Consider the following 12,450-nt stretch of genomic DNA (forward strand, 5'->3'; position numbering starts at 1 on the left):
TTGTGATTATAATGTATTCATGCTACCTATGAAGTATTATACTCTTATTTGAGGGTGGACTTGGTTTAGTTGTAAATGTATATTATAAATTCTGGGACAATCACTAAAGAAATTAATAAGAAGTATAATTGATATGCTAATAAAGAAGAGAAAATTGAATCACAAAACATATCTAATTAAAACCATGAAAGATAGAAAAATTGTGGAGGACAAAAATAAGAACAAAAGTAAAAAAATAGAGAACAATAACAAATATGGTATATTCTAACCCATCTACATCAATAATCAAATAATCAAATAATACTTTAAATGTCAAGGGTCTAAATATACCACCTAAAAGAGATTATTAGGTGGTTAAGGAAAAAGACCCAAGTATATGCTGTATAAAAGAAATCCAATTTAAATATAAAGACCCAGGTAGATTAAAAGTAAAGGGAAGGAGACAGATATACCATCATAACACTAATCAAAAGAAAGGAGGAGTAGCAATCGTAATTTCAGGAGAGAAACTTCACAGAGTGCAAAGTTATCAGGAATAAAGAGGAGCACTACATAATTGTAAGGGGTCAATACTCCAAGGAAACATAACAATCCTTAACATGTGTGTGTGCCTAACAAAAGAGCATCAAAATACATGAGGCAAATACTGATAAAACCACAAGGAGAAAAAGTTGAATCCACTATGATAGTTGGAGGCTTTAATATATTGCTATCAGAAATTGACAGATCTAGTAGCTAGATAATCAGTAAGAAAATAATCTCAACAATGCCATCAATCAACTGGATATAATTAATATCTATAGATGACTTCATCCAACAACAGCAGAATACATATATACTTTTCAAGGTCACATAAAATATTCACCAAGATAGATCACATTCTGGACCATAAAATACACCTTCTTAAATTAAAAAAAAATTTTTTTAAATAGAATATATCATGCAATGTCTGCTCTCAGACAACAATGGAATTATCTAGAATTCAATAGCAGAAGTATAGCTGTAAAAATCCCCCAAATACTTGGAAATAAAACTACACACTTCTAAACAATACATGGGTGAAAGGAGAAATTTATAAATGTTTTGAGTTAAATGAAAATGAAAGTACCTTATCAAAATTCGTGGGATGTAATGAAAAACAGTGGTTAGAGGGAATTTTACAACATTTAATGCATATGTTATAAAGGAAGAAATATCTAAAACCAATCATCTAAGTTTCAACTTGAAAAGCTAGAAAAAAAAAAGAGCAAATCAAATCCAAAGTAGCAGAAGAAATAACAAAAGTTAAAGCAGAAATCAATTACACTGAAAATAGGAAATCAATAAAGAAAATTAACAAAGCCCAAAGCTGATTCTTTGAAAAGATCAATATAAACCTCCAGCCAGGCTAAGAAAAAAGGTGAGAAGACACACAAATTACCAGTAAAAGAAATGAAGTGGGGACATCACCATCCCATGGGCATTAAAAGGATAATAAAGGAATACTGTGAATAACTCTATGCCCACAACTTCAATAATCCAGAAGAAATGGGCCAATTCCTTAAAAAGACACAATCTACCAAAACTCAAACAGGAGGAAATAGACAACCTGAATAGTCCATTATTCACTTAAAAAATGTAAAAAATTGGGGAGCCTCGGTGGCTCAGTGGGTTAAAGCCTCTGCCTTCAGCTCAGGTCATGATCTCAGAGTCCTGGGATGGAGCCCCACATTGGGCTCTCTGCTCAAGCAGGGAGCCTGCTTCCTCCTCTCTCTCTCTGCCTGCCTCTCTGCCTACTTGTGATCTCTGTCAAATAAATAAATAAAAATCTTTTTTAAAAAATGTAAAAAATTGATAAGCTTCCACACAGAAAGCATCAAGCCCAGATGATTTCACTGGCAAAATTTACCAGATATTTAAGAAAGAAATAACAATTCTCTACAATCTCTTCTGGAAGATAGAAGAAGAGGGAATACTTCTTAACTCCTTTTATAAGCATATCTTAACACCAAAATCAGAGAAAGATATTACAAGAAAAGTATAGACCAATATTTCTCATGAACATGGATGCAAAAATCAACAAAATATTAGCAAATTGAATCCAATATGTACAAAAAGACTTTTATACCACAACCAAGTGGAATTTATCCCAAGTAATACAAGGCAGTTTCAAAATTCAAAAATCAGATAATATAATCCAGCACATCCACAGGCTAAAGAAGAAAAATCATATGATCATATTAATAGGTACAAAGAGGGATTTAGCAAAACCCAACATCAATTTATGATTTAAAAAAAAAAAAAAAACCCTCTCAGGAAACTTATAGTGAAATTGCCTCAGCTTAAGAATATCTAAAAGAAATCTACAGCCAGCATCATATTTAATAATTTGAAGCTTTCCAGCTAAGATTAGGAACAAGTCAAGAAACTCCCTTCTTACCACTGCTTTTCAGAATCGTACCCGAAGTTATAACTAATGTAATAAAACAATAAAGGGAAATAAAAGGTATACAAATTGGGAAGAAAAAAATAAAACTATCTTTGTTCACAAATGACATGATAATCTATGTAGAAAATCTGATTAAATCAATAATAACAACAAAAATCTCACACTAATAAGTGAGTATAGCAAGGCTGAAGAATAAAAATCAATCACTTTCTTATATGCAAAAAATTAATAAGTGGAATCTGACATTAAAAACACATTATCATATATATTAACACCACAAGATAGGAAATATTTAGATATTGAACTAATAAAATATGTGCAAGATCCATATAAGAAAAACTATAAAGCTCTGATGAAAGATATCAAAGAAGAATGAACTAACTAGAAAGAAACTTCATTTCCATAGATGGGAAGACTCCATATGGTCAATAATTTCAGTCATTGCATCTTGGCCTATAGATTCAACATAATTCCAATAAAATTCCAGCAAATTACTTTGTTGATATCAAAAAATTGTTTCTAAAGAGTACATGGAGAGCCAAAAGACTTAGGATAGTCAACTCAATATTGAAGAACAAAATTGTAAGAGTGACACTACCCAACTTTCAGACTTACTATAAAGCCACAATAATCAAGACAGTATGGTATTGGTAAGTCAAGAGACAAATAGATCAATCAAAAAAAAAAAAAAATACAGAGTCTACAAATAAGCCCACATAGAGTAAATTGATCTTTGACAAAGGAGCAAAGGTAATACAATGGAGCAAAGAAAGTCTTTTCAATAGATACCACTGGAATAACTGAATATCCACATGCAAAAAAAAAAAAAAAAAAAAAATGAATCTAGACATAGACCTTACACTCTTTATAAAAGTTAACTCAAAAGTTAACTCAAAATGAGATTTAAATGTAAAACACAAACTATAAACCTCCTAGAAGTAACACAGGGAAGAATTTAGATGACCTTGGGTAAGGTGATGACTTTTTAGAAACCACACCAAAGGAACAACTCTTAGAAAAAATAATTGGAAAGCTGGGCTTCATTAAAAGTAAAAAGTTCTGCTCTGAAAAAGGCAATGTCAAGAGAATGAAAAAGCAAACCACAGACAAGAAGAAAATATTTGCAAAATGATAAATCTGATAAATGATTGTTATCTGAAATATACCCAAAAAAATCCTTAAAACTCAATAGTATGAAAGCAAAAAACCAGGTTTAAAAAAAAAAAAAAAAACCACACAACACAACAAAAACAACAACAAAAAAAACCCACAAAACTGGTCAAAGACCTGAACAGACTCCTCACCAAAGGAAATATACAAATGACAAATAAACATATGAAAAAGTGGTCAACATCATGTCAGAGAATTTCAAATTAAAACGTCAATGGGGCACCTGGGTGGCTCAGTCAGTTAAGTGTCTGCTTTCAGCTCAGGTCATGATCCTAGGATCATGGGATCAAGCCCTGCATCTGGCTCCCTGCTCAATGGGGAGCCTGCTTCTCCTTCTATTTATTGCTCCCCCGGCTTGTGCTCTCTCTCTCTCTCTCTCTCTCTGTCAAATAAATAAAATATTTTTAAAAATAAATAAATAAAACATTGAGATACTACTACCTGTGTACTAGAATGGTCCAAATCCAGAATACTGATAACACCAAATGTTGACAATGTGGAGCAACAGGAACTATCATCCATTTCTTACCTGAATGCAAAATGGTAGTCACTGTGAATGGTGGTTTGGTGGTTTCTTACAGAAGTAAACATACTCTTACTATATGATCCAGCAATTGTGCTCCTTGGTAGTTAATGAAAGAATTTGAAAAATTATAGCCAGCCACAAAAACCCCGCACACAAACATTTATACAACCTTTATTTCCATAATTGCCAAAACTTGGAAACAACCAAGATGACTATCAGCAGATGAATGGATACATAAACAAAATACCCATTCTTCTTGAATGCACACAGAACTTTTTCCAAAATAGACCACATACTAGGTCACAAATCAGGTGTCAGCCAATACCAAAAGACTGGGATTATTCCCTGCATGATATCAGACCACAATGTCTTGAAACTGGAACTCAAACACAAGAAAAAATTTGGAAGGAATTCAAACACTTGGAAATTAAAAAGCATCCTGCTAAAGAATTAGTGGGTCAGCCAGGAAATTAAAGAATAACTTAAACAATTTATGGAAACCAGTGAGAATGAAAACACACATCAGTCCAAAACCTATGGGATGCTGCAAAGGCAGTCTTAAGGGGGGGAATACAAAGCCATCTAAGCCTTTCTCAAAAATGTAGAAAAATGCCAAATACACAAGCTATGCCTACATCTAAAGGAGCTGGAGAAAGAACAGCAAATAAACCTAAATCAAGCAGGAGAGGAGAAATAATAAAGACCAGAGCAGAAACCAATGAAATAGAACCAAGAAAAACAGTAGAACTGATCAACAAAACTAGAAGCTGGTTCTTTGAATTAATTAATAAGATCAAAAAAAAATTAATAAGATCAATACACCACTGACAAAAGTTACCCAAAAGAAAAGAGAAAGGACCCAAATTAATAAAATCATGAATGAAAGGGGAGAGATAACAACTAACATCAAGGAAGTAGAAGCTATATTAGAAACTATTACCGGCAACTGTATGCCAACAAATTAAGCAACCTGGAAGAAATGGGTGCCTTCCTGGAAACTTAAAAACTACCAAGACTAAAATAGGAAGAAACAGAAATTCTGAATGGACAAATAACCAGTAATAAAATTGAAGCAGTAATCCAAAACCTCCCAAAAAGACAGAAGTTCAGGGCCAGATAGCTTCCCAGGGGAATTCTAGGAAACATTTAAGGAAGAAATAATACCTATTCTACTGAAGCTGTTCCAAAATAAATAAATAAATAAAAACAGAAGGAAAACCTCTAAACTATTTCTATGAGGCCAGATTATACTGATCCCCAAACCAGGCAAAGACCCCATCAAAAAGGAGAATTACAGACCAATATCCCTCATGAACATGGGTGTCAAAATACTCAACAAGATCCTAGCTAATGGGATCCAACAGTACATCAAAATGATTATTCACCACAAACAAGTGGAATTTATCCCTGGGAAGCAAGGGTGGCTCAACATTCTCAAATCAGTGTGGTAGAATGCATCAGTAAAGAAAAATATAAGAACATATGATCCTCTCAATTGATACAGAAAAAAAGCACTTAACAAAATACAATATTCGTTGCTGATTAAAACTCTTCAGAGTACAAGGATAGAGGGAACACTCCTCAATATCATAAAAACCATCTACGAAAGGCCTACAGTGAATATCATTATCAGTGGGAAAAAGTTGAGAGTTTTACCTTTAAGATCACAAACATAACAGGGATGCCCTCTCTCACCACTATTGTTCAACATAGTACTAGAAGTCCTAGCCTCAGCAATCAAAAAACAACAACAACAAAAAAATAAAATGTATCCAAACTGGCAAAGAAGAAATCAAACTCTCCTTCTTCCCACATGAAATGATACTTTTATGTGGAAAACCCAAAAGACTCTACCCCCCAAATTACTAGAACTCATGCAGCAATTCAGCAATGTGGCAGGATACAAAATCAATGCTCAGAAATCAGTTGCTTTTCTATACACTAACAATATAATTGTAGAAAGAGAAATTAAGGGATCAATTCCATTCACAATAGCAACAAAAACCATGAGATACCTAGGAATAAACCTAACTAAAGAGGTGAAGGATGTATATACACTAGAAACTGAAGAACACTTATGAAAGAAATTGAGGAAGACACAAAAAGATGGAAAAATATTTCATGCTCATGGATTGGAAGAATAAATATTGTTAAAATGTCTATCTTTCCCAGAGCAATTTACCCTTCCAATGCCATCCCTATGAAAATACCATTGGCATTTTTCAAAGAGCTGGAATAAACAATCCTAAAATTTGTATCGAACTAGAAAAGACCCTGAATTGCCAAGGGAAGGATTAAAAAAAAGAGAAATAAGCCTGGGGACATCATGTTGCCTGACTTCAAGCTCATATGACAAAACTGTGATCACCAAGATAGCATGGCACAAAAACAGACACATAGACCAGTGGAATAGACTAGAGACTCCAGAAATGATCCCTCAACTCTATGGTCAGCTAATCTTTGACAAATCAGGAAAAAATATACAGTGGAAAAAAGACAGTCTCTTCAATAAGTGGTGCTGGGAAAATTGGACAGCTACATATAGAAGAATGAAACTGGACCATTCCCTTACATTATATACAATGATAAACTCAAATTGGATGAAAGACCTCAATGTGAGATGGGAATCCATCAAAATCCTAGAGGAGAACATAGACAGTTACCTCTTTGACATCATCCACAGGAACTTCTTTCAAGACATGTCTCCAAAGGCAAAGGAAACAAAAGCAAAAATGAACTTTTGAGATTTCATCAAGATAGAAAGCTTCTGCACAGCAAAGGAAATAGTCAACAAAACTAAAAGGCAATCCATGGAATGGGAGAAGATGTTTTCAAATGACATTACAGATAAAGGGCTGATATCTATAAAAAACTAATCTCAAAAAACTAATAACCCAGTCACAAAATGGGCGAAAGACATGAATAGACACTTCTCTAAAAAAGACATACAAATGGCTAAAAGACATGAAAAAATCCTCAACAAAGCTAGCCATCGGGGAAATACAAATCAAAACCACAATGAGATACTACCTTACCCCAGTTAGAATGGCAAAAATTAACAAAACAGGAAACAAAAACTGTTGGTGAGCATGTGGAGAAAGGGGAACCCTCTTACATTGTTGGTGGGAATGCAAGTTGGTACAGCCACTCTGGAAAAACAGTATGGAGGTTCTTTGGGATGTTAAGAATAGAGCTACACTATAACCCAGTAGTTGCACTACTGGGTATTTACCTCAAAGGTACAGATGGAGTGAAAAGAAAGGGTATATGCACCCCAATGTTCATAGCAGCAATGTCCACAATAGCCAAACTATGGAAGGAAAAAAGATGCCCTTCTACAGATGAATGGATAAAGATGTGGTATGTGTACAAAATGGAATATTACTCGGCCGTCAGAAATGAGGAATACCCACTATTTGCATCATCATGGATGGAACTGGAGGGGATTAAGTAAGTGAAGTAGGTCAAACAGAGAAAGACATTTATCATATGGTTTCACTCATATGTGGAACATAAGCATGGAGGACCATGAGAGAAGGGAGGAAAATCCAAAGGGGGAGAAATCAGAGAGGGACATGAACCAACAAAAGACTATGGGCCCTGAGAAATAACTTGGGGATTCCAGAGGGAAGGAGAATGGGGGAAGGGGGTAACAGGATGATGGGTATTGAGGAGGGCACAAGCTGTGATAAGCACTGGGTGTTATACTTAACTAATGAATCACTGAGCACTGCATCAAGGACTAATTATGTACTATGCAGTGGCTAACTGAACATAAATAAGTATATACATACATGCATACTTTAAAAAATAAAGCATAATAAATGCTTTCTAGGAGTTCATAATCTAGAACGATCTACTGAAATATAGTAATATTAGTTCATAATAAATTCTGTCTTAATGAAAAATGTGATTTAATCAGGAATTGAGGGCTTTAAAAGGAAATTCTACTTCAACCTATTGTAAAAATAGAAACCTTCAGGCACAATGACAAGTTTGAAGACTGTCTCAGATATTTTGTGACCATACAGTCCTCTGCAGAGCTCAAATCCTGGTATTAGTCAGCTTTATAGCTCTGATGGACATCACAAACAGGAAGCCACTAAATGCTTCATCAGTGCTATATTTGGTGCTGGTTTAGCCCTTACTTAGAGAACCCTATTCCGTATTGATCCTCTTACCTCAGAAATGATATAACTATCCTTGGGGAAGTAAAAATATACAGAGCTGTGTGAGCTAAGCTTAGTTCCAGGATTTATGTCTGCAAGATATGAAATGCTAAATAGGCAAGGAAGCTCAAGAACATATTTTCATCAAAAAGGCATAGAGGCTTGTAGTCCCTGCTATACAAATAACTCCCTAGCAACCATACTGGAAATACGACCACAGAAAAAGGCGATGTATTAGAGTTGTTGATATAATTAAAAATACAGACGCACTTGACCCAAAGCCCACTGAAATCTCCTACAAGCTTCACTGGACATAAGAGAATTTAGTACAGGGAGATTATTAAGGTTAAGACCTTCCCTTCATCCCAAACCAACTATCGTAATTACACTTTAACAATAACAGTTTTTTTGGTGTGACTCTGAGGATGATTTATAGTGAGGTTCTAATTTAGTTACTTGGAATAATTTTAAGCTTCACATGGCAGAAGCAAATTAAAGGTAGAATTTTACTGAATTTAATGAGTAAAGCAGTTGTCAAAGAGTCACTATCAAGGTTTCTAAAGTAATACAATTTAATGCAGTGTCTAATCATACCTTTTGAACCAAACCAGAAATTCTGATTTTATAAATATTAACAGTTAAAAAAATTATTTAAATGATATTCATAACACCCTTTCACACATCTTATGTATGCTAAGCCATTTTTTAAAAGCAAAGCAGAGAATAATGGCATATTTACTTACCATCATAATTCAAATAAATGTAATTTTTAAATTCAGGATTGCCTAAGGGGCAAACTTTTGATTTCTGTTTTTGCAGAAAATCCATTTGTACAGAATATCTGGGGTTCCAAAACATTCTTTAAAAATAAAATATTAAACATTGTTTTATCGGTTTTCAACATTCAGAGTCAAGGTCTGTACAAGCTGTAACACATTTGTGGTTGCAGAATGGGATGTAAATGTTAACCTTGACAATGTAAAAACAGAAGTGTAGCTGACAGGAGAAGGGTGTTGAAATAGGAAATAAAAAGTGAGAAAAGAGTTGGAGTTCTACTACTTCAATGTACTCATTTTACAAGCAAAGAACCCAACAATCCTACCCAAAAACTGAGTTTTATGATATTATTTAAAAATTGCAAAGGTTTAGAAAAAACAAAAATCTTAATAACAAACTTTAGCATGGGAGATGGAAATGGGGCAATGGGAGTTATTACCTCAACTTTCTTAATAAGAAGTCTGTGGATGTGGTTCATTGATTTATGGAAGAGCATAGGAATAAACATATGCTTTCAAGTTATCAAAGTAGTCTTTGAAAGAGATTTAAAAGGGAAAAGCTAAAAGATTTTGCCTTTGGGGAATATAATTAGAAATAGAGAATTGTGGATGAGAAACCTATTTTTCTTCATAAACTCATCTATATTATTTAATGATTTACCATATGCATTTTTTTAAAAAAACTAATTTTTATTTTATTAAAACATTTGTCAAATAATTTATTAAAAATACTGCTATATATGCCTATTGGCATTACTTATTAATTAATATTTAGAGGAAAATACTTAAATACAATATTAGGTAACTTTACAAGCAAATGTTCATAGAGTATTTTCATCATAAATTGCCACAATACAATAAAAACTGCTTTATTCTGAAAAGCATGGTATTTTCTAATTTACTAACATTTTCCCAATAAAAGAGGTCTGTGATAGAAAACATTAATCCTACTTAACAGCTGGCACCCCACTCAGTGGTGTAACCAGGAAGAGGAACAAAGAATGTCTACACACTGAGGTGCTGTTAGGAATAGGAATGTGACAATGGAAAAGGTGTATCACTTAATATGTTGGGGCCTTAATTTCCTTTTTCATTGAATGAGAAAGTTGGGTAAAAAAGGCCTTGAAGATTGCTTCTGACTCAATGTTGTATATCATTTCCAACAAAGCAATTCATTTTATGTAATTTGAATCAAAGATTTCAAAAAATAAAAAATATCTTTGAAGTCAGTCAGCGTTACTCCCCTTGTGCTGTAGAGAGAAAAGTGAAGTCTCATGAAACTTCTAGAACCACAGAATAAGGACGGTGGAATTAGAATGAGAACCCAGATCAAAAATCCTGTGCTGCCAAGTATATCTTCTCTACTGGCCTCATTGGGTTGTCATAATAATATGCCATAGACTGGGTAGCTGATACAATAGAAATGTAATGTATTTTCTCATGGTTCTGGAATCTCAAATCAGGGTGTCAGCATGGTCAGGTTCTAGTGAGGTCTCACTTCCCAGCTTGCAGGGGGCAGCCTTCTCACGGCATGTTCAGATAGCCTTTCCTACGTGCAGATGCAAGGAGAGAATCTCTTTCTCTTCTTCTTCTTCTACAACCACGAATCCTATCCAAGGAGGATACCACCCTCGTGACCTCATTTTACCTTAATTACCTCCTAAAAGCCCTTTCTCCTAAACCAGTCGTGTTGGGGATCGATGCTTCAGCATGCTCATTTTAGGAGAACACAATTCAGTTCAGAGTGTCTTCTTTCATAAAATGGGTGACACGACTTTCACATCGTTCCTTCTGTCAAGGTAACACAACAACTTTGTCTCTGTATATCAGCCTTTCAATATGAGGGGAAAATACTTGGATATAAAAAAGGTTTGACATTGTTTCTCATTTCTCAGTGATGACTTATTTGAAAGACTAACTACACAAAGATTTGCATGTGATACATCTCACACTTTCTCCACATCAACGTGTAAATTCAAGGACACAAATGTAAAGGTGCTAAGCTATCCTGTGATAACATTCCATAATACTTACCATTAGTTACTCTAACCTAGTCTGCTTATGTAGCCCTCACTTTGTAAAATTCCCAAGGGTAAAAACTATAGACTCATACCCATTAAAGCTAATGGATTTCTAGAAAGAATAGATCTTGTTCTCAATTGGACATTTTTTTCTTTGCAGTCCAGTATCACTGGACTTACATTCTACATTCGAACTGACAGAAACAAACAATGCATTCACAGTCTGAGTCAGGTAAGGGTTATATTTTGAGTTCAAAAGTAATGAAAAGAGCTTGTTTGTCAAAGACAAAAAACATACACAATAATTGAAATGGAGAAATAAGGAGCCAAGGATGGGAAACTTGGTTCTGGAGGAAACTGCTACTTAAAGTACGTGTCTAGAAATGGGAAGAGACACACAAAATCCATGAAGCTACAGAGAGTGCAATGTGTTCAGTCAAAACATAAAAACATATATAAGAGAAAAGTGTGCACACTATAAATCCAGCAGGAAATACTTTAGGAGGGGTTTAGAGACAAAGGGCCAAAGGTCAAGGAGATTTATATGACTTCATCTTTACAGATCATGTGAGAGGACAATATGGTTATAGTAATAAAACCTCCTTTCTTCAGCCTCCTCACCCTATAACCACTTCCATCAGCTTAGCGAGTCAGCCCCTCCTTCCATCCCAAAGCACCCACGGCAGATACCTTTACCATAACCCCATACATCATCTTGTGCTGCTTTTTCAAATGTGGTTCTCCCACCATCCGCATCAGACTCACCTCCACCATTGCCCAGCCCACCCGCCCCTACACGCTTGTTAAAAACACAGATTCTTTGGCAGCCCTCTAGAATAGATCTAAGGATGTGCTCCGCAATCTGCATTTTTTTCTTGCCTTCCAGTTGATTATTCTGTACCCTATCTTTTAAAAAGCACCACTATCTTTTGAGCTGTTAGCTAGTCTCTCACCAAACTGTAAGTACCTTTGATGACCGGTACTGTGATTTATCTGTCTCTTTATTGCCTTGCCATGTTGCCTGGGACCCTGAGGAGCACCTTTCAGTAAGCAGAAGGTAGGGAAGTGGAACTCATCAAATAGCTCATTAAATCCAAAGAATGGGATAAAATCTTCAAAGATGTAATAAGAAAGAAATTATTTTGGGTTCTGATTCAGAACTGACTCCATACTTCACTACTGTTCCTGAAACATTTACTAATCTTGCTCCATGGGAAACCAAGTGAAACCAAGTTGATACTCCAACAAGTTTTGTCTCCTGAGTATGGTGACTCAGGAAAGACTCAGTGGTGGGCTTTTCTGGATGTCAATGAGGAGTGGTCGGGGTAATGATCACTGGAGAAACCAAGAGGCTCTTCAC

At 34.8% G+C, this 12,450-nt stretch overlaps 1 protein-coding gene across 1 annotated transcript in view; it reads right to left on the bottom strand.

Moving 5' to 3' along the window:
- LOC309861173 (uncharacterized protein) overlaps positions 1-12,450 on the bottom strand; it is a 734,084-nt gene that overhangs the window by 690,086 nt on the left and 31,548 nt on the right. The gene's annotated exons all lie outside the window — the stretch shown is intronic.

The sequence above is a fragment of the Mustela nivalis genome (assembly GCF_964662115.1).
Source record: "Mustela nivalis genome assembly, chromosome: 3".
Classification (NCBI taxonomy): Eukaryota; Metazoa; Chordata; class Mammalia; order Carnivora; family Mustelidae; genus Mustela; species Mustela nivalis.